Source organism: Fukomys damarensis, unplaced genomic scaffold (assembly GCF_012274545.1).
Source record: "Fukomys damarensis isolate Sample0158 unplaced genomic scaffold, DMR_v1.0_HiC HiC_scaffold_30, whole genome shotgun sequence".
NCBI classification, from domain to species: domain Eukaryota; kingdom Metazoa; phylum Chordata; class Mammalia; order Rodentia; family Bathyergidae; genus Fukomys; species Fukomys damarensis.
In genome coordinates this window covers 51,890,756-51,896,893 of record NW_022900942.1, presented here as the reverse complement: position 1 = coordinate 51,896,893, position 6,138 = coordinate 51,890,756, and positions in this window count along the sequence as shown.

The window sequence follows — 6,138 nt, the reverse complement described above, 5'->3', positions numbered from 1 at the left end:
CTCCAGGGCTGTCTGTGTAAGCCTACCAACAGAGAGAATGCCTTGCCAGCTCTACTATGAATTTTCCAAAGTTTTATACAATTGTTGAAGATTTTGGGGTTTTTTTTGACATGTCCATTAATTTTTCTGGTTGTCTAGCTTCCTTTGGGTCTCACAGTGGTGATGACTTATGTGTTGCCAGACTGCCACAGCACAGTACACATGCCGATGCTGAGGTGTTCCCCTCCCAAATACAACAACACTGGCTACTCTTTCATAATATATTTCCTTAAAATTTTCTGGAGATGCACCTGAAGTTGATTTAGCGGACTTTAAGTGAATTTTCTTGGGCTTCCGACAGTAATCAGCAGAAAAGGGGTTTATACTCCAAGCCTAAGACATGAAAGCACCTCTTGGAGATACACCGAACCTCAAATTTGCCCTGTTTTGATTTCTCACTGTCATATTTCACCATCATCACTATTAATCAAAGTCCATTTTAAGAGTCACTCTTCATCTCCAACATCCTATGGATGTGTTCAAATGTGTAATCACGTGTGTCTGCTATAAATGTCATAGAGTAATTTCACTGTCCTAAAGACTTTCCATGCGCTGCCTGTTCAACTGCCCTCTATCACTGTCTCCCTCTTTCACTCAAACTGCAATCCCTGGAAACCATTTACCTTTTAATTCACTGTGTAGTTTGCCTTTTCCAGAATATTATACACTTGGAATTATGTACAGATATTCCTCATTTAATGACATACCTGTTTAAGGAGTGCTTGGACTTATGACCTGCCACATGGACTTTCAAGTCATCATATCTTTTCTACAGTCCTATAAGTATTGTTTATTGAATTCAATATATTTTCTTTGTACAGTACATTTTTACAGTACTTTAATTTTTGCTGATTATACTGTGCAGTATGCCAGTTTTACCCTATTATATATAGATTTATATATTGTTTTACCCAGTTATACATAGACTCAATTGAATATACACCATATATACCCACAATATACATACACACATACAATATAATATACAATGTACAATGTATGTGACATTGAATCTATATTTAATATTGGGAAAAACTGACACACTGACAATATTGAGTCTTCACCATAATTGCAAATATTTTTCTCCAAACTTGACAAATGATAGTTTCTGCAAGGTTAGTTTTAATATGAAATCTGAAAGCATGTCGATAAATGTTTATATTGTTATATTATAACCTATTGGTCTATCACCCACATTGAATACCTGTTTTATGCGTGATGATTTTATTCAATCATCAATTGATTATTCAAAATTTTTGATTCATTGAGTTCTATAGATCTCCCAAGTGTTTACACATCTCACTATAAGTTATTTAGAATTCATACTTGTCAACATCCCCACCAACCTCACCAATCTTAAATATTGAGAATTTGGAGAGTAGCAACGATATATAAATATAGCTTTACCAACTACCAAATCTGTAGCAGTTTGATGGGACATTTTGATAATAAGAAAGGCTTTGCTGAGTGATGGCAGGAGTATGAGAAATCTCTGTTGTAAACTTAACAACTGCTGTTTTAAAAAGTGCACCAAACCATTTAAAAAAATCAAACCCAGTTAAAAAGTTAACTATAAAAAACTGAGGAAAGGCATTTGAATATTTTTTAACATTTGGAAAAGAGACAATTTACTAAATTTAGAAGGAATGGAAAGAAATCACAAAGGACATGATCAGCAAACTTGCCTACATAAATATTACAGCACATGCATACAAAAATATAAAATTGGAAGATGAGAAAAAGACTGAAAATATCTAAAGCAAATGCGAAAATCAAACAGTTGAATATTTTATTTGAATCCATACTGGTTATAACTAATAATATTAAAATGAGTTACTAATTAACAAAACTAAATAGAAAAGTCTATGCATAAGAAAAAATTCAATTTCTTTACAAATACATGAAAGAGGTTAATTTTATTCATAATCTAAGAAACAAAAAAATAAGAATTAAAAAGATTAATATCATGAAACAAAATCTTGACATTGTCCTTTTATAGAAAAATAATACAACAGTACATAGTTCTTGATATTTTTAATTGGTAAAACTTAAGAAAACTATAAAAAATGTACTAATGTATGCATGTTCTTTCAAATACAGAAATCCTGCCTCTAGAAAAATAGCTCAAAGAAATAACTCAAAACATGGAAAAACCTATGTATCTTATATATGTCGTAGCATTATATTTGTTAAAGCTACCTTTATTCCAAAAAGAGGCACTTGTTTAAAAGTATTTACTTAATAAAATGCCCCCATTCACTTAAAACATCTTTAGAGAAGGGACTGTAAACAACTTCATGCCACCTTACTTTAGTGGAGAACTTCATTGCAGAACTTTTCAGATGTGTTATATACACAGACCAACTCACCACAATTACGTACTGCCAAATCAGTACATGGAATGGATTTGGGATAAGATTAGTGATGTGTGCACAATTACTGAGATAAAACAATTGTGCATATTTTTCAAGAGAGCATTTTGTCGTTTAACATGTATTCTGGAACAGTTATGTGTAATATCATTCTATGTGGGATCTGCCTTCAAATAGTACAGGTTAGGGCTGAATGTGTTGGCACATGCCTGTAATCCCAGAATCCTGGGTGCCTAGGACAGGAGGACCAAAAGTTCAAAATAAAATAATAAAAAGGTTTGGGAATGTAACTCAGTGTGAAGGCCCCTGTTTCGATCCCCAATACTGAAAAAAATAATAATAGTACAGGAATGAGAAGGCACAGATTTACTTGCCTTGATAGGTACTTGGGAATTTGTAACACTATTTTTCCCTTCTATATTCTCCAGGAAAACTTAAGATGCAATTTTAATGATTGACATATTATTCAATTCTACTGTATCTTTGTATAACGGCAATTTTAGTTCCAATAAATGTAAATTTAATGAAACTAATTTGTATAAAAGAGAAAAAATACTGATTATAAATACATAATTGACCTACTATAAGTAAAATTTACTTTAGTTTTTCTTCTATTTCTTATAAAAAGAACATGATAAGATGAAGTCATTTCATAGAAATAAATCATAAATAGCAATCTATTAAATATAAACAAAATAGTAAATATTATTTTAAAATGTAGTAAATTTCACTTGAATATTAGCTCAAAATTCATGTTTTTATTGTTACAATTTAAACAAAAATAGATAATGAGAAGTGTAGCATTGCTACAACAAATGCCTAAAAATATGGACACGATTTTAAAATAAATCTGAAAAAATCTACAGCAAGAAAAACCACTACATACTGGAGCATGTTAGACACCCCTAGTAAAATACAGGTAAATAATATTTACCATAACTACTACAGCTAAATAAGATTTTTAAATTACTTAGCAAACAATATTATAAAAATAATTATTGCATGTGCATATAACTGGGCAGTCTACTTTCTAAGAATCTTTCATCATTAAACTAAAAATCTTTGCATAAAACAGCTCTATAACTGGGTAAATGCTAAATATAAAAGCTAAACATGCTCACATATATTAAAATCCATTACGAACACGATTAAAAATTTTATTGGAACTTACTGAAAGAAATATAAAGTGATTGAAGCACAGGCACCTTGAGTAACTCTTTCTGCCTAGGCTCAGAAAAACCAAACATTTTCTGTAAATTCCAAGAGGTAACTGCCATCGTCCTCTCAGGCGGAAATGGACACCTGTCCTAACAGCTGGGGCCCAGAAGGAAGGAAAAGGTCACCGTGACAGCGTAAAACTAAAATCCTGAGATCTGGAGACCGACCCCAGGCCTGGCGCCCGGGAGGCCACACCCTGGACTGGGAGACTCCGGGCTGAGCAGGAGAGCTGCACAGACAGCGCGTCTGAAAACAGAGGCAGCAACAGGTTTGGCCTGCGTGGTTCTGCGGCTGGAGGGCAGGGCACCAGGGCACCCAGCCTGGGCCAGGGGAAGGCAGGGCGCTTCCGGCCCCTGGTACAAATAAGGACCCGTGCGCTGTCCACCCCACGGCCTGCTCTAAGTGAAGGGCAGAGCGCACATCCGCCAGCCGCTCTGCCACAGCATGGTGTGAAATCCACCTGTCCAGGGACTGCGTTATCCAGGACCTCATTCCCAGGTAAAGAAGAAAGTTAGGTCGCTAGGTGGAAGAAATCTTCTCCGACGACATAGCTGAGGGTGTCTGCAACTGGGGGCCGGAGCTCAGCCTCCTTCTGCCCTCTCTGTATGGACCAAAGTGGGGAATTTCGGACTACGTTTGATTCCAGTAGAAGCCCTACCAGAAGGAGAACTATAAAACCTCTTTTCTTCTTCCTCTCCTCTCTCTCACCCTCTGTCCTTCTGTCTCCCTCCCTTCCTTTTTCTCCTTCCCCCCTCCCCCTTTCTTTTAAGGTTATTTTCTTTTTCGGTATTTTATGGTATTTCTCTCTGTAAGTGCTACTTAGAGGTAGAAGAGAACTTAAAGCAAAAAAGAAAAAGATTTTCATCTCCCCTCCTTTTATCAGGAAGTATCCAAATTTACTCCTAATAAGGAGAAAATGCACTTGTTCATTTTGTTTGTAGTGTTTTTGGTACCTGTTTCTTTTTCTGTATATATATATATATATGTGTTTGCTTTTGTTATTGCTTTTGTTTCTGTAGCGTCTTACCATGTTATGTCATGTCCTCCCACACCAAAGGTTGGTCCGTAGGATTTGTTAAATATATGCTTCACTTTGTTCATTAATTGGATTCAATAACCTACTAAGCAATACCCAATATTCAGTATTCAATTGGTTTCAAGTGTATCTTCTCCCATCTAGGGGAAAGGTGAAATACCCTTCTCTCATCTTCCTTTCACATTCCTTCCCAATCTCTTCTTTCTTTTCCTTCACACCTTACACCCTTTCAAATCTAACCTCTCTCCCCATTCTTGCATATCATTAAAACACTTTTATTTTCCGGGTTTTTTTTTTTTTTTTTTTTTTTTTGCTTTCTTCCTTACTTTGTGTGTGGGGAGTGGATGTGAGTAATACTGTGCACTACTGTTTGCTTCTGTTTTTGCTTCTATTGTGTCTTACCTCATTTTACCCTGTTCTCCCCAACTGTGTTTGTTTCTTGGGTCTTCAAACTTTGTGCACTGCTAGCTTAGTAATTGTACTCAATCTTCTTAGATCTTTCCTCACTATTTTTCACGTTCCCTATTTTTTCCCTCCCTTCATAACTCATCAAATACCCCTTCCTATGTTTTTTTGGTATATACATATTCTCATTAAAATCCTCTTCCCCCTTTCTTTTCTCTTCTCTTTTTCTTTATATTTTTCTGAGGGTTTTGTTGTTGTTGTTGTTGTTGTTGTTGTTTTCCTCTCTTTTTTCCTAACCTACCCTATAACATCAGTATTCCTTTATCTTTTGGGTTAGGGAAGTAGTACAGAATATTTTAAAGGGGTTTTAACTACATGTTGGTTGTGGTGAGTTATTTGGATATTGACATTACAGGTAGTTGTTCTCTCCTTGTAATGTACTGTCAGGAATTGAACCTAGTACTTTGATGAGGTTAAGTGGCTGTACTCATCCTGAGCTACACCCAACACCCACGGCGTATCACAGAGAGAAAGCAATTTGCTAAAGAGATCCCCACACAAAATGATAGAGATTTCCATCCCAACTTACCCACAAACTTTAACACAAAAACACAAGAATCAGGAGAAAACAAGAAAAAGAGATGTCTCCAAAAATTATTACTAACCCAAAACTGATCCCACAGATAGTGAAGTGGTTGAAATTCACACTGGCTCAACTGGTAAAACATTAAAATTTGAAGTTAACTTACACTAAATGAAAAATGATGTACATACAAGATGAGTATTTGCGTCCTTTGTTCTACACCTAAAAAAGAGGTGACAAGGCTGTGCTCAGAGTGAAGCAGTGGCTGGAATCAGAGGCTGGGAGAATGGTTGTTTTCCTGCTAATAGTCAAGTTTGACTAAAATTCCTTAGACCTTGGTTTCCTATCTGTAAATGGATGAATCTGAACTAAATTAATTAGCTTAAGAGGTAGTTATTTCCAGTGGTCTATGAAAAGCTAAAAAAAAAAAAAACCTCTAATGAATAAAGAAACATTTTAAACCTATGAAAAATTGTTATTAATCA